This window comes from Oncorhynchus mykiss, chromosome 3, assembly GCF_057628025.1.
Source record: "Oncorhynchus mykiss isolate SJ-2025 chromosome 3, ASM5762802v1, whole genome shotgun sequence".
NCBI classification, from domain to species: Eukaryota; Metazoa; Chordata; class Actinopteri; order Salmoniformes; family Salmonidae; genus Oncorhynchus; species Oncorhynchus mykiss.
The window spans coordinates 56912314-56936570 of NC_143024.1; the positions used below are offsets into that span (position 1 = coordinate 56912314).

General features: G+C 43.6%; 1 protein-coding gene, 1 long non-coding RNA gene and 1 pseudogene across 3 annotated transcripts in view; 1 reads left to right on the forward strand and 2 right to left on the reverse strand.

Moving 5' to 3' along the window:
- Nucleotides 1-12490, reverse strand: LOC110504133 (PMS1 protein homolog 1-like; annotated as a pseudogene). Its single transcript, XR_016494939.1, has 9 exons — nt 12358-12490; nt 10617-10758; nt 9133-9315; nt 8946-9036; nt 8658-8835; nt 6036-6153; nt 2072-2187; nt 1377-1533; nt 1-769 (listed from the first exon to the last, which is right to left on the reverse strand). The product of XR_016494939.1 is annotated as a PMS1 protein homolog 1-like (transcript).
- Nucleotides 11362-24257, forward strand: part of LOC110520014 (ORM1-like protein 1) — a 20103-nt gene continuing 7207 nt past the window's right edge. Inside the window, exon 1 of the mRNA XM_090229597.1 lies at nt 11362-12505. The gene's annotated coding sequence lies outside the window, so the exon portion shown is untranslated. The remainder of the gene's footprint in view (nt 12506-24257) is intronic.
- LOC118956634 (uncharacterized) lies at nt 17629-21183 on the reverse strand. The gene is made up of 2 exons (XR_016494716.1): nt 18934-21183; nt 17629-18768 (listed from the first exon to the last, which is right to left on the reverse strand). It is a non-coding gene; the product is annotated as an uncharacterized LOC118956634 (long non-coding RNA).

The window sequence follows — 24257 nt, forward strand, 5'->3', positions numbered from 1 at the left end:
TCACTTCTTTCGGTCCTCCTCCCCCAGGTTTTTCCATCTCTCCTGCACGGCAGAGGTGATGTCCTGGAGGCTTGCTGCGGGCTTCTCCTGGAGAACCTCTGCCCGGGTCTCCCTCTCAAACAGGCAGCGGGGGACAGGGGGGGGGGGGTCCTCATGGTACGGCTACTGATCAGGTTGTAGGCCTTCAGTGACGCACGTTTCTCCGTTATAGCGTTGGACACCTTTTTGCCAGGGCTGCTCTGATCCTTGGCCTGGACCAGGCCCAGGTCACTGCTGCATCCGGTGGGCAGGTGGACCTTGACAGACTGCCGTGCCTCGGCTCCACCTCACTGCTGATAACTGCTCAACGTCTTTGTCAGGATCTTGGTCATGGCGGTTGAGCCTCTCCAGGCCTTTGGCTGGGCCTGGATTTGTTATCTCGCTGCAGGTCAAAGCAATTTCATCTTCCAATAGTGGAAAAGTCAAAGACCCCTGGGATTTGGTTGACTATCCAGTCTTCAGAGGAAGAGGAGGTGCTAGTTTTTACTGTCTGGTCACCAGCCACTACCCTGGATGGAGAGCCATCACTGCAGCCAAATGGCGCTTTGTCCACCGTGACACTGTGCTCCATAAGACTGTCCTCTACGTCAGCGTTTCCCCTACAGTTGCCCAGTGATAATGGGCAACTGTAGGCATCTTCTCCAGTGACTGGTGGAGCCTCAGCAGGAGACCCCGAACCAGGGCCTTACAAGGAAACCAACAGCGTCTCCAATGCTGCCAGCACAGCCTCCTAACAGTCACAGTCTCTGTGAGAAATAACATAACACAGTAATGCCCATGCTGTTCACTTTCCCTTCTTTACAGGCAGTGGCTGTGCACCCAGGTAACTGCACATTTAGTTAATGTGGTTAATTACAGCACTGGTCAGCTCCTCCTATTTCAAATGGTGGTGGCTAAGGAACTGATTGGCAACTTATTGTTTACTGTCAGCGCTTTCTATTTTTTATCACAGAAAATCCATCAAGTTCTTTTGAGGAGAGAAACGAGATAGTTGGACAAAGGGTAGAGGGACAGTAACGTTAGCTAGCCAAAGCAAGTGAATGGATTCCTTGCTGTACCGTAGAAGCTACATGTAGGGAAATCATACATTTGCTAACTGGATCTTGCATCGCATATATGCAGCTGAATCGGTCCAAAAGCTGAGAAGGATAAATTGACTGGAAACTGGTTCTGCAGCTACTGTCCGTTTTTATACATCTTTTGAACATCCTCAATCGTATTTACTTTCCCCTAAGTTTAGTATTCTTTCAACCAAAGATCATAGAAAGATAGTGGTAGAGTGGAACATGAATCTGTCCGCAAGGAAATTGAGAAGAAAAAAAAGAGAAAACGGAAACCTTGTTCTGGTGCAGAATCTGGGTCTTCTTGGGGGGGGGGTCAGGTTGACGCCTACAGTGGATGCGGGAACAGCGATGTTGAGCATCATAGTGGAATAACGGCTGCAGGCAGAGTCTGCCGGGTACTGAGCCAGGTAGTGCTGCCGGACCACCTGATGGTCAAGCAGAGAGAACGTAACAGAACTGCAGCGGTGATCCTATGGGCCATGCTTCACAGTGACAGTGTTGTAGCATTTACATAACAAAGTGACTTTCATCAATGACAGAGAGAGCTACATTTGGGATAACAGACAGGCCTATGTGAGGACAAAGTGATACTTGAGAGGACCACAATGGAAATAAGCCTTCGTTGCTGTCTTCAGCTGGAGCGGCATCACATATGTATTTTTAATCTTCAGGTAAATAAAACACTGTTTTTTTTAAAAATTTTATGTATAATTATAAATGTCTTCCTTGGACGACTTGTGTGAACGTAGGGTAAACGAAGAGTGAATGTAACACGTGAATTCTCACTGGACAAACTAAGAGAACAAATATCCACATCTAAAATACTTTGTCCAAGCAATTTGAGAAGCTATTGTTTGTTGAACACCTCTATCATATTTGGCTGCATATTTTTCTTTACCCAAACCACAACAAACATCTGAGACGCATGTACATTTCATGAACACAAAAAGCATGTTTTTAACTTCATGATATTTTTTTCTGGTGGACAGGTCGATCATTCAAAGATAGATGTTTTGCTGGGGTTACTGGAGCTCGATAAAGAGCCATCCATACCAGGTTTGGGAAAGAATTGATCTATCACAATCTGTTAAAAGAAATCAAATCAACATAATAACTGGGGAACCATTTCAGTGAAAAACAAAATTATATTTTCTATATTTGTATTTCGGTCCCACTTCATTCCAAGTGGCTCTGCCTATTTACATCCATAGTACACAGGCAGGTAGAATGTTATGTATACATTTTTACATAGCTACTGTAGTTACAAACATGCTTTTTGCATAATTTGTAACAATATGTAGCTATCCACACTGTACTTACAAGGCATCTGTCATTTAAACACCATGTAAAAATACAGAATGCTAAAGGGATAGTTCACCCAAATTTCAAAATTACTTATTTGTTTCCTTCTATGGACAAGGAGAGACAATTCTCTATGCTTTCATTGTTTACCTAGGCACTGCACTGTCACCAACCGCTTACAATAATGTTTTCTTACCAAAAACAAGACACCCAATATTAACATGTTTAAAATTTCACAGCCGAACCATGTTAACTTCAAACCAAGTTATTGAAAAATACAATCTCATGGACTTTGAGATTTTAAAATCGATTCATGTCGGATCCTCAAGGTTTTTAAATCTTAAAAGGATTCACGTTTTTTTTTTCTCCCCAACACAAACACATCACATGCTGTAGACACTTTGAAAAAGTTTGAACAACCAATGACATCTAAATGCTGTTGCCTTCTAAACTCGAAGAAAACAGTTTATGTTGACAAGTGTTGGTGAAAAGAGAAACTGCTCCAAATGACTTAATTAGCTAATCTCTCACTGCATGACTCGGGCAAACAATTCTAAAATAAACAAGCTTCGCAGTTGACGAGTATCAGGGTCATACAACTGGAGTTTTAAACTCTCTAATTACTGCCATTGAGACCTTGATAATAGCTGTGTACATTACATATACTTTGCCATTACAACATTTGTCAATTACTGTGATACAGTTGATCCTGCCTGCTGACGGCCTGGCCATGAAGGAGCCTTATTATTCCATTCTGAGTCGTGTAGAGGCATCTGGGCCTCATTGGCAGCAGTGTTCACTGCCACAGGACCCTGCTCTGGTAATTAGAAAAGCAGCACAGAAAAACTGACCAAGGTTCACTGTCGATAAATTTAAAGCTAAGTCTCTTAAACTCTCGATTTGTCCACTCAATCAAGGAGTGATTACGAGTATGGACTTTTTCCCCCCAATAATATTTTTTATACAATTTTTTTTTTAAACAATTCTATCTTGCCTAAAGTGATAAAATACTTCAGAAAGATAATAGGCACGAGAAGAAAAGGGAAATAATAAAACAAACCAAGTCAGAACTCTGAGGCTTGTGAAATCTGAAAGAAGATCTACCTAAATCTGCAAAACAGAGGTCCTAGGTTTGACACAAAGTCCTAAGATTGATGCAAACGTTTCTCAGGTGACATGAGCAATAGGCCGGGGCTGTGTTCCCCAGTCCGTCTGCACACGTCTTCACGTGTCACACCCATGAGCCCGGAACTGGAACACATCTCGGCTTGGCGTCCTACCTGATGACTGATCATCTTTTCCTGGCTAATGACTGATTATTCAAGCAGATCTCTCACCGCATAAATTAAATTCTAAGAATTGTTGAGAGAAAAGTACAATAAATTGGTACACAAAAACATTTCCTTATCTGGCAAATGATGTTCATGAGCCAGACCTATGGCTAATATTATATAACAGGCAAGAGGGGAACAAATTGCAAAGCAATCACTGTGGCTGGGCTATATATAGTGCTGTACCACAAAACCAAGCACTATCCTCACACATGGAAGAAGTAGTTCCAGGGACACATAGCTTTGTTTTAGATTGGCACACTGATCATTTTAATGAGCAATACAAAACTTCTCATAACTTTTAAAACACATAGTAAATGGAAAGCCAGTTCATTGATGCAACACTGTTTGAGGTTTTGCGGGTACATGTGGTTTCCTCTCGTTCAGCTCATTATCTACTCATTAGGTCAGGTTATGAGAGAACCAATGGCACCTTTGCTCAAAAGGGCATGGTTGTGGGTTGACACGTTGCCAAAATAAGTGTAACATTTTGTTCCACAAGGGGCATGGCTCCTCCATCAACTTGCCAGAGTTGTGTGTGGAATCTTTGAACTGGATTCCGTGATCGCTAAGCTTCGGCCAGAGAAGGGGGAGGCAATAAGTGTTCTTTCATTGCTACAGGGAGTAGAGGACAAAGGCCAAAGGTCCTTGTCATAACTGGGCTCCAGAGTCCTGCTGCAAAATAACAACAAAGGAAACGGGGGAAAAGGGACTTGCGCTCCATATCTGTCAGGCCACATTAGCCGGGAGATGCACGGCAGGTAGCAGCCACACAACGCCTACCGTGACCAAGCAGAAACTTAACGCTCCACAGCCAACTCAATTACCAGCAGCAAAGCAAATCTCTCTCGCACAGAAGGAGAAAAGGGCATGGACATAGCTGCCCAACAGCCAGCCAACATCACATACTGGCTTGAAATCAAGAGTTCTTGATGCAGCCATTTTACAAGCTTGCTGTCTAGTATTTCTCTTGGGTTTTTCACTTTGCAGTCAGTCACAGACTGTGGTGGACCTGTTTGTTTTGCAGCACAACCACCAACCTTCCAGAGAAAGGTTCATGCAGACTGTGGAACACACCCAGGGTATGGGGAGAGGGTCTCTGGGACCCCTGGTGTTGGCCAAGACTGGAGGGCAGTGGGAGGACGAGTGGCTGGGTGCCAGTGCAGCCGTGCTATGTCTCTCTATGACGCTAGGCCATCCACATGCACCACGGGCCACAAATTAGACACACCCTATCTTTAATGGTGCCCAGTTTTGCATCACTCATTGTACTCCTGGTTAGGAGAAAATGTCAATCTCAGGGCACTTATTGTAAAGCAAAACAATGTGACATGTACTTTTGGGAGATATGGAAGTCTGAATTGAATCAGTGAAATAGAAATTGGTGTCATTGAGCACTGCAGGAAAGGACAGAACTGCAAGAGCAGCAATATTTAAGTCAAGCTTCGTGTGGACACCTCCAAGAACAGCTGCCATCAATATAACTGTCTGCATCTACATCATTTCCAATCGCCATAAAAAAAGATTATGTCAACATATATATTTTTATATATTTTCCTTTATTATTTTACCTTAACCCTACTACCCCTCCCCTGACTGGAGTAAACGAATGGACATCTGCACCTAGGCTTCTACTTGCAGCTTATACATACTATATACACTTTATAGACACAGTATAGTTTACAATGGTTATCTTTCGTTTGTATTTAGTCTCATCCTTCAGCTACCCTCAACCTCTCCCATCTATCTCTGAAGACCATCCAGTTTTGATTTCTATTTGCTATATATATTTAAACTGTACTGTTTCACAAAAGTTCTGGACCTCCATACATTTTACAGACAGTATATTTTAAATGATTTATGTTCTTTCTAGTTCCACCCTTCAGCTCCACTCAACCTCTCCCATCTATCTCTGAACACCATCCAGTTTCGATTTCTATTTAACATATGTTTTTCAACTGTGCTGTTTCACAAAAGTTCTGAACCTTTCTTTTCTCATATTTTATTTTAAAATCACCCAGCTGTGCTATTCGCAGAGTTAGCTCCAGATAAGTGTTGCAATTCTTCAGCCATTCCTGAACCTGCGACCAAAAACAAGCTACATGTGGACAGTATCAAAACAAATGATCTAACGTTTGTCTCTTCGCAGGCAAAACCTGCAATAAAATACAAATCTTTGTCCTTCACTTATTTAGCATTGTTACGTGACATTTATGCGGTATAAGAGTGTTGTTTTATCTCTGATGACTGGTTTGGATGGACCGGGGCAATGGCTGAGTGATGCTGGTGTTCGACTGACCTCTGGTTGTTCTTGTTGATGGTGGACTGAAAAGCAGGTGGGCCACAGCGTTGGGCCCCAGCGTAGCCATGAGAGCAATCCTGTGATCGGACACCTTGGCCTTCTGCCACACCACCACCTGCAACAACACGCAGCAGCTTATTTTCAGTCCGCCTAAAAAAAGACCACCTGCCGGATCTCGCAGCAGACCCTGATGACCAATCAAAGCCTCTTCTCTAGCACTTCCCGTACCTGTGTGGATCGCTCGGAGAGAGGTTCAACAATAGTCCTACTTGCACGGGACTTGCATTACTATAGAACGTAGGTTATGTAATTATTAACCCCCAGTATGTCTGTTTTTCCCCAGAGGATGATTCGGACGGGATTCCTTTTCACCAAACCGCCCCCTGTAATTATTTTTTCCCCCATTATGACAGAAGCCTGGAGGCTGTTCTAGGATATTTCAACTTGTCTAAGGATAGCCTAATAATGGCTTTCAGTTGGGAGAATGTCAAAATAACATCAATAAGAACCGTGAACTAACTGCGTGCAGACATTTAATTAACTGACGTTTTTGGCAATTTATCAATTCATTGGCACAATATCATCCGCTTCATCTTTAAAAAGAGTAAAAAGCTGATGAGACAAAACAGATCATTCATCTGTAGGGTACGTGCATAGCATTACATTTTAAGCATCCATTTGTTCCCATGTTCTAACCCAAACTGCAAGCAGCACCTGCTAAACACAGTAATACCCCTAAGTATTATCAGAGGACCTTGGAGTCTGCATGCCAAAAAAAACAGTAGGTTATTCTGGCTGGAATTATCACTCTCCCATCACGTGAAAATGATTGACATGGCATATTCGCACGGGTGTGGTGTTTGTGCTGTGCACATGATTACATTACCCGACCTCCCCCAGTAAAACTAATCCTGTCCGAACAGGGCTCATCTGTTCTAAAAAGGCCTAAACCAGACCAGAGGGGTTTGGGGATGACTAGAGAACAAGCTACTGTGTGCTGATGCCTATGTCAGGTCACAAACTGTGAGAGCAGTTCGACTGAATAAACGGACCGTACTTCACACCATTCCCAAATCAGCATGTTGTCTGAACATATTATTCAACCCACTGGATCAATGTACACTACATAATGAAAGCAGATACACAGTGACCACAAGGTTACACAATCTTCCTCATCTCTGTGCAACCTCCACCGAGCCTTGGAATCCTCTACTTTTCCTTCATGTCCGATATATGTGAGAGAAAATTAGTCCAACACTAAATGAGAACACATATTTTCACACCCACGGGTGGGCTTGTCGTTGACGTGTCCACCAGCGAGTATATCTCCTGGGTGTTGATTTCTGAAAGTATGCTGTCCGCAGCAGCACACGTCTCCGCTATGAAATATGCAATTTGGTGACTGTAAACGGATCACACCCGTAAACAGCACTTGGAGAAGCCATGAAACCCAACACAGGCCGAAGTGCAAAGTTCGGGATACAGATATGCCTCCCATGTGCTGATGCCATGAAATGGGGGCACGCTCCTCCCTTGATGATGTCAGAGTGATTTCAGTGAAAAGTATACAGTGGTGTTATACCTCTGACCCCTTCCCTTAATGTTTCACTCCAAGTGGCCACTGGCTGAAACTGAATCTGGGGTTAAGTCTGCAGCCCAGTGTTCTACAGCTTTTTCTCTGACGGTCTCCCTTTCTTCCATAACTCAGCTCCAAAGGCATCCACAGTTCACTAAATATGACTACGGGAGGGAGTGGGTTCAGGTCATGGGAAATTGCGCATCTTTTCACTGGCACCACAAAATAATCTTTGTCGTCGGGACAGCGTGCCCTGCAAGAACTGAATGGATTCCTGCACAGCATAAACATGTCAAATTCCCACACAAATGTGGTACACTAATTGGTGTGCTATTAAGTGAGAACCTGTGTAAAAAGAACTTGAATTCTCAAGATACTGCAGTGACAGCATAAGCAATGTGTTACTAGTTTTTTTTTAAACGATAATTCCTTATTTCTCTGCAATACTTTGTCTCCCGTTTTATCTCCTGGAAAGTTGTGATAAATGATGGAAAAACGACATCTTTACATCGATGCCATATCTAATGAGACTTTACGTTGACAAGCAGAAACCTAGGCTAAATCACGCATTTTCCAACAAAATCAATCTCATTCACAAAATAAACCCACCTGTGCTCAATATATGGACATTTTTGGTGAAAAGAAGGTAAACGCCCAAGAAATGTTGGAGGAAGGCTTTTTGACATAGATATGAGTTGTGTGGCGTGTTAAATACACTGGAACTACTCCAATGCCAGGAACTTTTAAAAGACATGGCCCATTGATGAAGCTCTAACTAATAGCAGAGAGCAGTGACAGTGTTCGAGAGAATGAAAGAGGCGTATGACTAAAGAAAAATGTTTGCTTCACGTTTAAGCCCTATCAACGACAACACTAAAGTATCAAATCATTGATGGCATTAATGACGCTTAAGCAGTGATTAATGGAGTTGGAATGCGGGGATTGGGTTTCACCCACGGAAATGCAGACAGATGAGGACACCTTGTGGTAAGAAGTGTTATTGTGTGCAAAAAGATGAATAAACAGTGAGAACGAAGTTGTACCTTACTGTGAGTGAGTGTGAGTCTCGGCTCTGGTTTTACAGTGGCATACGCCATGAGAAGGTCCTGCACCTTCTTCTGCTCCTCCTTGCACTTATTCATGTTGGCGCAATACTGCTTCCTCACTGGGAGATTCTTAAAAAAAGCTTCAGTGCACAGACTGTGGTACCTGAAAAGACATTAAAGCCCATGTCTACCTATAAAATGTTTCTCTGTGACGTATACATAATAAATACCATCAGAAACTGACTCCAATTTCAGTAAAAAGGGAAATGCCAAACCTTGCCCTGGGTGAGGGCTTCTGGGAAACGACCCTGCCCGTGAGGTCAAGCGTGTACTGGGTGCCGACGTCGTCCTCGGCAGTCTTTGTCGTGACAGCTACCTGGTGGGAGACCACGGGGCAAATCTATCACAGCTGCTTATTACCACTTTGGACTTTTTCAAGCAGAATTTAGTGTAAAAGAGAGCTGCTTCTGACCTCTGCCACAGCGCATATGGAGCCCTGGGCCTGTCCTCTGAAGCCATATGTCTCCAGGCGCTCCAGGCCATCGTGGCTGCAGATTTTAGAGGGGTAGTATTTCACAGCCATCACAGCAGTATCAGCAGCTTTTATGCCTGAGCCATTGTCTATGATTTCTATTCGATCCAGACCATAATTCCCCTAAGACACATGAAATACATAAAATAGAGAATGTTCAGTATTGTCCCTTCAAAGAGCCTTGAAAGCAGATTAGATTTTTTCTTTGTGTCATATTAACAGCTATGTGTTCTAAGTTCTTAAAGCCTCTTTTGTGGATTGATCTGATTATTATATACACTGTGTGTACAAAACATTAGGAGCACCTGCTCTTTCCATGAAAGACTGACCAGGTGAATGCTATAATCCCTTATTGATGTCACTTGTTAAATCCACTTCAGTGTAGATGAAGGGGAGGAGATAGGTTAAAGAAGGATTTTTAAGCCTTGAGACAATTGATGCATGGGTTGAGTATGTGGGGGGTGTTCCTATTAGGAAGGTGTTCCTAATGTTTGGTATACTCAGTGTATGTTAGTGTCCACTCCAGCTCCGTTTCCAATTCAATGAGGTGTAAGTACAAGAAATTATAAATTGTGCTTCAAACAAATTGGGCTCCCCAGTGGCACAGCGGTCTAAGGCACTGCATCTCAGTGCTAGAGGCATCACTACAGACCGTGGTTTGATCCCAGGCTGTATCACAACCAGCCGTGATCGGGAGTCCCATAGGGTGGCGCACCATTGGCCCAGAATTGTGCGTGTTAGTGGAGGGGTAGGCCGTCATTGCCTAGTTAAATGAAGGTTAAATAAATACAAAATAAAAAACATTTGCTTCCTTCCATACAGGCAGGTTTATGTGCTAGAGATACTTGGTAGTCGTTTGATATTGATCATGTGGTGTTCAGTTCCGGGAAAATGTTTTCCTCTTGATAAGTGGATTTGCTTTCCTCTTGGCAATATAGGAGAAGTGTTGGAAATATTAGTCCAATCAAAAGGCTTCACTATGTCCTCAGAGGCTGGCTGTGCTGCCTGAAAGGATTACCGCTGACAGCTCATTAAGAAATGGCTCTGAAGTGGGCAAAGAGTGCACTCATGAGAGAGAACTCAAGTATTCCCCCATGCCAAGAAAAACAAATTCACAGAGAGAGCAGGTGAGCCGAGCCCACTCGAAATGGGAAAATATCTGAGGAATTCAGATGACATAACCATATGAGTACACTATAACCATTTCTGACAGCATTGGGAGTTGGAGAGGGTGTGTGTATAGTTACATACATTTTATCAGGACATGTTTAACAGGATACCTTTAAGTAGGCCTAATTCCAACCAGGGAAAACAAGTACAATAGCTATGTGCTTTACAATGTGACAATTTCAACATGCCATGAGTGATTTGCATGTGCTTCACTGGCAACACAAAAGGGTGAACACACTTCTTTTTTTTTTTACCATTTTAATGTAAATTCTCAAGGCACCAGCACCAGCAGTTCCTTCACCACGTTTACCAAAGAGGTGATGACCTCACAGTTGGACAGAATGCGAACAGTTTCTGCAGGCAGCGGTTTCATGATTAGCTACTGTTTATGGACACCTGTAATATGGAGAAAGAAAACGTTGATGTGACATTGTTGTGCAATGAGCTGTCATTCACAACTGGAGGTTCTAGTCTGGAGTGTCCAGTTAAATTGTGGTTGAGGGCATTTTTTAACTCTAAAATGGTTCAATGAGTGAGAAATAGATGTCATTGTTGCAATAGTTTGTGAGTGGGCAACATATACTATCATCTTAAATGGGCATGTTTCATTATTTTGCCATATTAAAATAAAGTACATTGTGCTTATTTACCTAATGTGGACAGTTTGTGATACTACCTTACACAAGCTTGCATTTTCACCCATAAAATTGAGTGGAATTACACATCCTTTTTATCTCAGATTGGTGGTTTTAGTATAAAAGTTTAGTCATTACGATGACATAAGACTGATTGCTTCAATCGGTTCAATATCTTTGGTTTTGTAAGTCACGCGCGCTGGGATGTGCAGGATTTAGAACGGGGAGTTAATAAAATTGCCAGGAAATGGCACAGAATGTTGGGGGGTGGGGTCTCTATAAAAGTCGCTGGCCACACACCAATACATGGATTTGACAGTCAATCTTTCACTCAAATTATCCAACAGAAAAAGTGTTTTGTTCTCTTTTCCATGGTGGCAGTCTCCCGAAATCAACATCCGACATTGCAAAATATAGATATAAGCCTTCTACAGGTCATGAGTGACGTGAATGTGCTTCACTGGCCACACTAAAGGGTGAAATACCAACCATCTATAGGTAATTTCTACCATGTATAGGTTATTTACTTACTTAACGAACCATGTATAGATTATTCCAAGTTTCCGTGTGGTCTTTGACTAGTGTTAGTTTAAACAGCGCTACACCCCAAACGTTTTACCCTGTATTCTACTGAATTCAGCGTGATAGCCATTGAAGTTATTAAAGTGTTGCGTTTAAACGTACAGCTTTGGCGACCCACTTGAATCAAAAGGTAGCTAAACTGTTCGATACAAATTGTCCTCTAACCAGTGACGTCAAATCAAATTGTATTTGTCACTTGTGCCGAATACAAGTGTAGACTTTACCGTGAAATGCTTAATTACGAGCCCTTTCCCAATAATGCAGTTAAAAAGTACTAACATTAACAAATAGATAAACATTTAAAAAATAACAATATCTATATACAAGGAGTACCGGTACGAATCAGTGTACTGGGGTACGAGGTAGTTGGGGTGATTGATTGCGGTAATATACACTTTATTCCCAGATTCCATGTATTTTTTTCCAGCTGTGTTAGTTAACAGACCGTGAAACCTCATCTCCCCCTCTCCCGCAATTGATTTCAACGTGATATCGATGTGTGATTGACAAATAAATGTTGCGTTTCTCTTCCCATTTTGGCAAACCCCCACTCAAAATACATTAACTAATTGTCTGCAGGTTGTTCCCCATTCATAGACTGGTTTTGCGTCTATTGACGGTAGAATCTTCTGACCAGTTTTGTTAGGAGTCGCGATACTTGCTCTAAACATTAACACGCATCGCTTGCGGTAGGTTACGTTTTTTTGAAAACATAAACGCATCTTTCATATCAGCGAGGAATAATTTTCAAAAAACGAATGGTTAAATTACTACACACCTTTATTGTGTTAGTGTTCCCACACCGCCAACATCGCTTGTTTACTGAAGACATTGGCGGCTATCTTGCGAGCAACGAACATCTGTGTAAGCGTAACATGGGAGGATGTCTAGCTTGTCAGCTTGTGGATCTGTGAAAAACTGCGACAGTAAGTTTATTTTTATTTTTTAAGAGTCCTTGTTGATACGAGAGATAAAGGGCATATTTCGAAAACCGGGTTGAAAGTGATGATTGTTTACTTTTCTAAACGTTAATGGGTGGATGTAACCGCTGAAAACCTTACATTGTTGGGCTAGTTTCAACAGCGCATTACCCGATTTCCCCTCTAATCGATGTTTTATTACCACTTGTCAAAACAGGGTTTTTGGTGCTTGTTTAAAATTATTAGTATTGTTACACATGTATGTGTAGATGGATAGCAAATTGTATGTTTAAGCTTTCAACATATCAGGATTTGTTTCTGCATACTGGATATTGATTTGGATACGTTACAACTGTGTTTTGTCATTGGGCTATTTATCAAAATGTCTAGTCAACAGGAAGCAGCGACGAAAAAATAATTGCTGTTAAAAAACAACAACATTTAACTTAAGTTTTAGGAATATGAATTGAACTTAATTTCCAATTGAACATTTCTAATGGTATTTAATCAGGGAAAAACGGCCGAAGGAGTCCAAAAACTGCTACGATGAATTGACTTGTATGATATACCAGAAATCTCCAAAACATGCCTAGGCTGAGTAGGGTTTAATTAGTTAACTAACGTCACAGCTAACGTTAGTTATAACCTTACCTGCCAATCATTAACTCTTGAAACGAAGAACACATTTACAATACATTATGAATAGTGACTCACTGGTGGGCTGTGTAGTTGTCAATTCAAATAAATATTGTTTAATAAGGTTATTGCATTTTGCATGATAGCTGTCTCCTCTGCACTTCTTCTTCGGTTGAGTTTGATGGCGGTTGGCATCCAATATGGTGCATTACCGCCCCCAACTGAACTATGGTTTAAATTAATTACACTTTGTGATACCAAAGGGGAAATGGAAAATTAAATATTTTTAATTACCCTACCAACTAACAATACACACATTAAAACCCACCACAATATTCCACTACTTTAACCCGATCTGATCCTACACCAGGCCATAATCTGAGAGGATCACACTACCACTCAACACACCCTGTAACTCTACTGAAGTCAAATCTCGTACCCCCAAATACTTCTCTGCAAGCTGCCACAACATCTATTTTCTGTGAAGTACGTTTCCTTTCTGTGATACAGATAACCGTTGCTATGAACGCTAAGAAGACAACCTTACTGAAACATACACTGTATCACTTATTGGCTTATTCCTCTGTTCTGGCACAGATCTACTCTTCACAGAGATCCTCTCAGAATCCCTCACCCTTAATCCACCCTCCTACTTTCTTCACTGCCTCAGCATACGACATCTTCTGCACTACTCTGACCCTGGCCACCTCAATATGCCTCTCTTGCAAAGGACACGTCCGATGCCCAGCAAAATGGGCACCCCTACAGTTGACAACTTTTTCCACCAAAACTACACATTCTTCTGTCCCATGTCCTCCTGCACACTTCCCACATTTTGGAATCTCCATCCTACACACTGCTGTGACATTCCCATAAACATGACACCAATAACAGTGTATTCAGCACAAAAGCTCTAACAGCATAACTCATATATATATATATATACAGTGCCTTGCGAAAGTATTCGGCCCCTTGAACTTTGCGACCTTTGGCACATTTCAGGCTTCAAACATAAAGATATAAAACTGTAATTTTTTGTGAAGAATCAACAACAAGTGGGACACAATTATGAAGAGGAACGACATTTATTGGATATTTCAAACTTTTTTAACAAATCAAAAACTGAAAAATTGGGCGTGCAAAATTATTCAGCCCCCTTAAGTTAAAACTTTGTAGCGCCACCTTTTGCTGCGATTACAGCTGTAAGTCGCTTGGGGTATGTCTATCAGTTTTGCACATCGAGAGACTGAAATGTTTTCCCATTCCTCCTTGCAAAACAGCTCAAGCTCAGTGAGGTTGGATGGAGAGCATTTGTGAACAGCAGTTTTCAGTTCTTTCCACAGATTCTCGATTGGATTCAGGTCTGGACTTTGACTTGGCCATTCTAACACCTGGATATGTTTATTTTTGAACCATTCCATTGTAGATTTTGCTTTATGTTTTGGATCATTGTCTTGTTGGAAGACAAATCTCCGTCCCAGTCTCAGGTCTTTTGCAGACTCCATCAGGTTTTCTTCCAAAATGGTCCTGTATTTGGCTCCATCCATCTTCCCATCAATTTTAACCATCTTCCCTGTCCCTGCTGAAGAAAATCAGGCCCAAACCATGATGCTGCCACCACCATGTTTGACAGTGGGGATGGTGTGTTCAGTGTGATGAGCTGTGTTGCTTTTACGCCAAACATAACGTTTTGCATTGTTGCCAAAAAGTTCCATTTTGGTTTCATCTGACCAGAGCACCTTCTTCCACATGTTTGGTGTGTCTCCCAGGTGGCTTGTGGCAAACTTTAAACAACACTTTTTATGGATATCTTTAAGAAATGGCTTTCTTCTTGCCACTCTTCCATAAAGGCCAGATTTGTGCAATATACGACAGATTGTTGTCCTATGGACAGAGTCTCTCACCTCAGCTGTAGATCTCTGCAGGTTTGTCCAGGAGGTTTGTCTCTCTTGTTTGGTATGGTTCTCATAGCTGTCACCACAAACCCAACAGTGCAGGCAATTGATCCATTAAGATTCATAGTACATTGTTGTTCAAGTCTTAAAAGGCATTTTTCCTGCAAATGCTATAGTAAAGTTCACCTCCTTAACCAGACACAACCCACACATCCAACAGTCCTTTTCTTTGGATATCAGGTCGGCAACCATTTCTGCTCTAGATAAGAACAAATTGTCCTCATGGTCCTTCCACAATGACTTCTGGGCCACTCCAGGCCTGCGTTGGTCCCTTTGGCTTGGGACTTACCTCACCATTATAGAAACAAACTATGCCTCAGGCCACAAATACATTTGCACATAAATCATTCCATCTCACCATCTCATAACACATTAATTGCTCCACTTATATAGTTATAAACATACGGATAACTTGCTCAAGTCAATTAGTCAGTTACAAAAAATGTGTCATTTTCCAGCAATCCCTCATCTGGAACAATGATCACTCACATGTTTGACACCACCTAGAAACCATATTGACTTTCACAGGGAAGAGAGAGAACACGTTATAACAGTTTCACACTAACCTTGATAAGAATGAGATTAAGGATTGAGTCATTTTAGCCCAAGCTACAAACTGGTGTCTCTCCTCACTGTAACGCTTGTCGTTGGGAGATAGAGAGGAGGACCAAGGTTCAGCGTGGTAAGTATTCATATTCTCTTTTAATGAAAACGAATACTCAAACAAAAACAACAAACACGAGAACGCAACGAAAACAGTCCTGAACGGTGAAATACAAACACAGAACAGAAAATAAACACCCACGAAACACAGGTGGAAAAGGCTACCTAAGTATGATTCTCAATCAGAGACAACTAACGACACCTGCCTCTGATTAAGAACCATACCAGGCCAAACTCAAAACACAACATAGTAAAACGAACATAGACAACCCACCCAACTCACGCCCTGACCATACTAAAACAAAGACGTAACAAAATAACTAAGGTCAGAACGTGACAGTACCCGCCCCCCAAAGGTGCGGACTCCGGCCGCAAAACCTGAACCTATATGGGTAGGTATCTGTCCAGACGGGCGGCTCTGGCAGCTCAGGACAGACGGGCGGCTCTGGCAGCTCAGGACAGACGGGCGGCTCTGGCAGCTCAGGACAGACGGGCGGCTCTGGCAGCTCAGGACAGACGGGCGGCTCTGGCAGCTCAGGACAGACGGGCGGCTCTGGCAGCTCAGGACAGACGGGCGGCTCTGGCAGCTCAGGACAGACGGGCAGCTCAGAACAGACGGGCGGCTCTGGCAGCTCAGGACAGACGGACGGCTCTGGCAGCTCAGGACAGACGGGCGGCTCTGGCAGCTCAGGACAGACGGGCGGCTCTGGCAGCTCAGGACAGACGGGCGGCTCTGGCAGCTCAGGACAGACGGGCGGCTCTGGCAGCTCAGGACAGACGGGCGGCTCTGGCAGCTCAGGACAGACGGGCGGCTCTGGCAGCTCAGGACAGACGGGCGGCTCTGGCAGCTCAGGACAGACGGGCGGCTCTGGCAGCTCAGGACAGACGGGCGGCTCTGGCAGCTCAGGACAGACGGGCGGCTCTGGCAGCTCAGGACAGACGGGCGACTCTGGCAGCTCAGGACAGACGGGAGACTCTGGCAGCTCAGGACAGACGGGAGACTCTGGCAGCTCAGGACAGACGGGAGACTCTGGCAGCTCAGGACAGACGGGCGGCTCTGGCAGCTCAGGACAGACGGGCGGCTCTGGCAGCTCAGGACAGACGGGCGGCTCTGGCAGCTCAGGACAGACGGGCGGCTCTGGCAGCTCAGGACAGACGGGCGGCACTGGCAGCTCAGGACAGACGGGCAGCTCAGAACAGACGGGCGGCTCTGGCAGCTCAGGACAGACGGGCGGCTCTGGCAGCTCAGGACAGACGGGCGGCTCTGGCAGCTCAGGACAGACGGGCGGCTCTGGCAGCTCAGGACAGACGGGCGGCTCTGGCAGCTCAGGACAGACGGGCGGCTCTGGCAGCTCAGGACAGACGGGCGGCTCTGGCAGCTCAGGACAGACGGGCGGCTCTGGCAGCTCAGGACAGACGGGCGGCTCTGGCAGCTCAGGACAGACGGGCGGCTCTGGCAGCTCAGGACAGACGGGCGGCTCTGGCAGCTCAGGACAGACGGGCGGCTCTGGCAGCTCCTGACTGACGGACGGCTCTGGCAGCCTGCCCGGTCCCTCTCTCTCCACGGTAAGCACGGGGAGTTGGCTCAGGTCTCCTACCTGACTTGCCAGCCGTGTTCCCTCAGCTCTGGCTCCCTTTACCTACTGCCTCTGCTCTCCTGGCTGCCTCCACCTGTTCCCATGGGAGACGATCCCTTCCAGCCAGGATCTCCTCCCATGTGTAGCAACCCTTGCCGTCCAGAATGTCCTCCCATGTCCACTCCTCCTTATAGCGCTGCTCCTGCTGCTGCTGCCTGTTACCACGCTGCTTGGTCCTTTGGTGGTGGGTGTTTCTGTAATGCTCGTCATTGGGAGATAGAGAGGAGGACCAAGGTTCAGCGTGGTAAGTATTCATATTCTCTTTTAATGAAAACGAATACTCGAACAAAAACAACAAAACACGAGAACGCAACGAAAACAGTCCTGAACGGTGAAATACAAACATAGAACAGAAAATAAACACCCACAAAACACAGGTGGAAAAAGGCTACCTAAGTATGATTCTCAATCAGAGACAACTAACGACACCTGCCTCGGATTGAGAACCATAACAGGCCAAACTCAAAACACAACATAGAAAAACGAACATAGACAACCCACCCAACTCACGCCCTGACCATACTAAAACTAAGACATAACAAAATAACTAATTTCAGAATGTGACACTCACATTTTAGGGGCATCGCTCTGTCTCTAGAAGCCTCACCTTTCCAAATCATAATTAGAACTATTGATAATTTATCCAACCCAAATTTAGAATGACAGTACTTAGTGCTTCACGTTGGTTCCATTTAAGACCCTCAACTTAGAACACACCGACACTGGCAGAATGTACATTTATATTGACATACAGTATGTTCATCTTCTTATATTTCTAGCATGAACTTTTTTCATCACTGCCCCCAGTTGTGGTAATGACAGATTGGTATCTCAATGCATTCTTAGTCTAAATTACTATACATTTCACAGTGTGCAGACCTCCACAATCAATCTGATACCCCAAATAAAGAATTTTGGACAAGCCTAAATCAATTTCGGGCATGGTTGACCAGCCCCCTCCTTCACGGCACTCATTCTTCTAGTGTTTCTTAATTTTCTTCTTCAGATAGCTTTTACAGTTCGTCCTCCCAAAAATATGTTCAATGTGGATGGCCCTTGATAATGTCCGGATTTCAATATCTGGGGAATAATCAGATTTTTCCAAGCAGACGAATCTCACCTGAGCCGCTACCATCCTTTACGGTTCATTATGTCTTGTACATTTTCAGACCAGTACACCAGCAGCATGAGAGAAGTTTGGAATCATTCTCTCTCTATGCTCACTCCACATGGAAAGTCTCAGGACTCATGTAGAAGTGGTGGACAGGGCCATAGTGAAGGCCATTGTTGCCATTACTTCAGCCGGTTAGAGGGGGTTTGGTTCACTGTTCTCGGTCGAATTATCGCTTCCATGCATCTGGATACCATCTGTGGTCCCCTTTGCAGAGAGAGAGAGAGAGAGAGAGAGAGAGAACAGTTTAGGTTAGGCCATTTCTGATTCAGGAAATCCATACAAACTGTTTACCGTATGACAAATGATTACTACTACCAATATTCTTAATATAGATCTCTGAGACAAATGTCAAAGAAAAAAACAACACACAGATCTTGGCGAGAGTTACAGGGTCAGGGAGTCAGAGGGCCAATCCTTAGGGAGAAATCCCGAACATCCAGCAGACCCAATCAGGTGAGATGTGTATCGAAACAAGACAAAAAAACAAAACAATTACAACAATACACACAAAACAAATAAAACGACAACAACAATACACTTCTTCCCTTTTGATACGAATCACTTCATGATTCATGCGTCCAAAAAAAACACTGCTGGGTAAATCAAAATAGCAAATTAGAATTACAACCCTTTATCTCCGTCTTAAAAATAATTGTGTCCCATAGGGTAATTCAAGGAATAGTCAAATAAATTAGAGACAGGTATCCCTCATTCAGGGGCAGCTCGCTCTCCTTCTTGTGGTCTGAATCACACACAGGATTATTGCTAAATTATAAAGTGTCCTAATTATTTACATATTGCATTTAAATCTCACACAGTGTCTCTAACCTTTTCTAGTGAGGGAGATCAGGCCTCACCACAAAGTCAGAACAGAGGTCAGAAGTCATTCCACCCCATTTAAGTGAGCTTTTCTTTCCCTTTACTGTACCTCAGACTCATTATTTAAATACATTTCAAACATTCCAAACATTTTGTGTACCAGGTTTACATTGAATTTTTCAGTACATTTATTATCAAGAGAATGTACATGTGTGTACCTAAAACTTGGAAAATAGGTAGAAAATGTCAGTTGTGTGCCATTTAATGTGCATCCTTTCTAACCTGTGAAAAACCCACTAAAACCAAAATAAATAGACCTCACACAAAAAATCAAACAGTGTTAACACCACAAACAGATATTCATAACAGGTGGGTTGTGTGGGTGCTGGCATGTGAGGTAAAACATGGGGTAACAAAATGGCCAGGCCTTACTTAGCGTGGGAGCTCACTTAACAGCCCGATCAGGGTACTATAGTTACGTATAGTACACTGTCGTGTCTTTACCATCATTAAATTGAAGACTTAGTTTTTATCAAAGATTCCTGTAATTAGTATTACGTGATTAAACTGAATAATCATGTAACTGTAATTAACTAGGAAGTCGGGGCACCAAGGAAAGTATTCAGATTACAAAGTTATAATTTCCCAATATAACCTTTCAGATCTTTTCATATCTGATCAATAGTCTTCTGATTTAATGATTTATTTATTTTACCTCACGTTAGTCTCATTCCAAACGTCGTAAATTGTTGGTTATCTGCACGAACCCAGTCTACACTATGAGTCATCCATACATCAATTGTCTTAAATCATTTATTTACTACTAACTAAGTAATTCACAGAAATGCATAAACAAACAAACAAACATGGTAAATGTGGTTACATGAAATGATAGTAAAATGTGCCCTAGTGGGCTGAACCGGCATGGCGGCTTATTAGACGAGGAGGAGTGGGGGTCGACTAAGAAGTTACTACAAAGTGATAACTATAACAATTGAAATGCTAATCCTAACACATGAACGCTCACTCAACAATTGCAATCAATATATATATTTACGCTCAGTGTGTCATCTTGATCGCTGGTGAAAAGTGAATTTATTTTGTAGAATTGTCCGCCTCTCTCTCTGCCTCAGGAAGCCTTTCAAAGGGAGAGATAGAGAATCATTGGTAAACTTGTCAAAAAAAACTTTGTAGTGGACATTCCATCAGTCCTGGAAGAAAGAAAATAAATATGTACTTAGTTTTCACTATGTTACATTTGAATCATTCCTAAAATTCTTCATCTTAATCGAGTTTTCTGCATCTTGGGCAGGAGGTCTTGAGAAAAGCATGGGAGACGAGTTAGGATCGAGGGAAAGATGAATGGAGCAAAGTACAGAGAGATCCTTGATGAAAACCTGCTCCAGAGCACTCAGGACCTCCGACTGGGGTGAAGGTTCACCTTCCAACAGTACAACGACCCTAAGTAGACAGCCAAGACAACGCAGGAATGGCTTCTGGACAAGTCTCTGAATGTCCTTGAGAACCCAGCTAGAACCCGGACTTGAACCCAATCTAACATCTCTGGAGAGACCTGAAAATAGCTGTGCAGTGACGCTCCCCAACCTGACAGAGCTTGAGAGGATCTGCAAAGAAGAATGAAAGAAGCTCGCCAAATATATTTGTGCCAAGCTTGTAGCGTCATACACAAGAAGACTCAAGGCTGTAATCGCTTCTGTGGGTGAGAGAGGGTCTGGTTGAAATCATCCACTGCAAAGCTGATCCGACACATCTGGATCCTCACAGGACAGTCATGACAGCATGGTTCATAGGTTTGGTTCCTGCATGTGTCTGGCACAGTCTCCTATCTTAACTTAGAACATATTCTGGGCATTCTGCCAAAAGGGAGGAGGGGTCATGACCGTCTCCCTCTCATATTTCTACCCAGTACCTACAGGAACCAATGATTGTATGAAACAATATGTACAATTCAAGGCTGTCCCTTCAGACTAAACACTTTTCCTCCACAACCTTTAAACAGGTTCACATTCACAAGGCCGCATAACCAGATGGAATACCAGGACGCGTACTCAGATCATACGCTGACCACCATTTTCAACCTCTCCCTGACCCCGTCTGTAATACCTACATGTTTCAAGTAGACCACCATAACCCCTGTGCCCAAGAACGCCTTGGTAACGCCTGGGACTGAACACTTCCCTCTTCAACTGGATCCTAGACTTCCTGACGGGCTGCCCCCGGGTGGTGAGGATAGGCAACAACACATCCCCCATGCCGATCCTCAACACGGGGGCCCTTCAAGGGTGCGTGCTTAGTCCCCTCCTGTACTCCCTGTCCACCCATGACTGCATGGCCGTGCATGACTCCAACCCCATTATTAAGTTTGCTGACAACACGACAATGGTAGGCCTGATTACCGATGACGATAAGACAGCCTATAGGGGAAAAGTTAGTGACCTGGCAGTGTGATGCCAGGACAACAACCATGCCCCCATCGACATTGACGGGGCTATAGTGGAGCGGATTGAGAGATTCAAGTTCCTCAGCGTCCACATAACTAAGGAATAAACATGGTTCACACACACCAACACAGTCGTGAAGATGGTACGACAACGCCTTTTCCCCCTCAGGAGGCTGAAAAGATTTGGCACGGGCCCTCAGATCCTCAAAACATTATACAGCTGCACCATTGAGAGCATCTTGACTGGCTGCATCATCGCTTGGTATGGCAACTGCTTGGCATCTTACCGCAAGGAGCTACAGAAGGTAGTGCATACGGCCCTGTACATCACTGGAGCAAAGCTCCCTGCCATCAAGGACCTCTATACAAGGTGGTGTCAGAGTAAGGCGCCTTAGGACCAACACTTTACATATATTTTATGAGCTGAAATAAAATATTCCGGAAATTGTCCTTACGCACAAAAATATTATTTGCTCTCATATTTTGTCCACAAATTTGTTTCCATCCCTGATAGTAAGCATTTCTCCTTTGCCAAGATAATCCATCCACCTGGCAGGTGTGGCATATCAAGAAGCTGATTAAACAGCATGATCATTACACAGGTGTACCTTGTGCTGGGGACTAAGGCCACTCTAAAATATGCAGTTTTGTCACACAACTCAATGACATGTATGTCTCAAGTTTTGATGGAGCGTGCAATTTGCATACTGACTGCAGGAATGTCTACCAGAGCTGTTGCCAGAGAATGTAATGTGCATTTATCTACCTTAAGCTGCCTCCAATGTCGTTTTAGAGAATTTAGCAGTACGTCCAACCAACCTCATAACCAAAGACCACGTGTATGGCCTCATGTGGGTGAGTGGTTTGCTGATGTCAATGTTGTGAACAGAGTGCCTCGTGGTGGTTGTAGGGTTATGGTATGGGCAGGCATAAGCTACAGACAATGAACACAACTGCATACTCACCAGACATGTCACCCATTGAGCATGTTTGGGATTCTCTGGATCGACATGTACGACAGCCTGTTTCAGTTCCCACCAATATCCAGCAACTTCGCACAGCCATTGAAGAGGAGTGGGACAACGTTCCACAGGTCACAATCAACAGCCTGATCAACTCTATGCGAAGGAAATGTGTCGCGCTGCATGAGGAAAATGGTGGTCACACCAGATACTGACTGGTTTTTATGATCCCGGCCCTACCTTTTTTCTTTTTAAGGTATCTGTGACCAACAGATGCATATCTGTATTGTATTCCCAGTCATGTGACATCCATAGTTTAGAGCCTAAGGAATTTATTTAAATTGACTGATTTCCTTATATGAACTGTAACTCAGTAAAATTCTTGTGTGTTGCGTTTATATTTTTGTTCAGTATACATACAGTGCCTTCAAAAAGTATTCAGACCCCTTGACTTTTTCCACATTTTGTTACGTTACAGCCTTGTTCTAAAATGGATTAAATAAAACAGTGCCCTCATCAATCTCCACACAATACCCCATAATGACAAAGCGAAAACAGTGGTCTAAGGCACTGCATCTCAGTGCTTGAGGAATCACTACAGACCCAGGTTTGATTCCAGACTGTATCACAACCAGCCGTGATTGGGAGTCCCATAGGGCGGCGCACATTTGGCCCAGTGCCGTCATTGTAAATAAGAATTTGTTCTTAACTGACTTGCCTAGTTAAATTAAGGTATATATTAATATATTAATATATATATTTGAGATCAGGTCCCCAAGAACAGTGGCCTCCATCATTCTTAAATGGAAGAAGTATGGAATCACCAAGACTCTTCCTCGAGCTGGCTTCCCGGTCAAATGGAGCAATCGGGGGAGAAGGGCCTTGGTCAGGGAGGTGACCAAGAACCCAGTGGTCACTCTGATAGAGGTCCAGAGTTCCTCTGTGGTGATGGGAGAACCTTCCAGAAGGACAACCATCTCTGCAGCACTCCACCAATTACGCTTTTATGGTAGAGTGGCCAGAGGGAAGCCACTCCTCAGTAAAAGGCACATAACAGCCCGCTTGAAGACTCTCAGACCATGAGAAACCAGATTATCTGGTCTGGTGAAACCAGATTGAACTATTTGTGCAGATGTAAAACCTGTGGAAATAGTGGTGGGCGCACGTGGTTGACTGACCCGTATGGTAGATGAAGTGAAGAAATTCTGTTCATCCATACTTGTTTTCTTTGATGAAGAGTCTCTCCCTTCTCATGTCAAGTTGGGCTATGTGAGATACCCTGTAAGAGACTTTGTGCACAAACCCCTTCGGTGTCATAAATGCAAAAGATTTGGTCATGTGTCAAGCGTATGCATATGGGAAGAGTATTGAATTGTGGTGGCGAACATGCGCTCGGATTTCTGGATTGCTCTGTTGGGTTTAGGAGACAGAGGTGGCAAGAATAAGGGCTG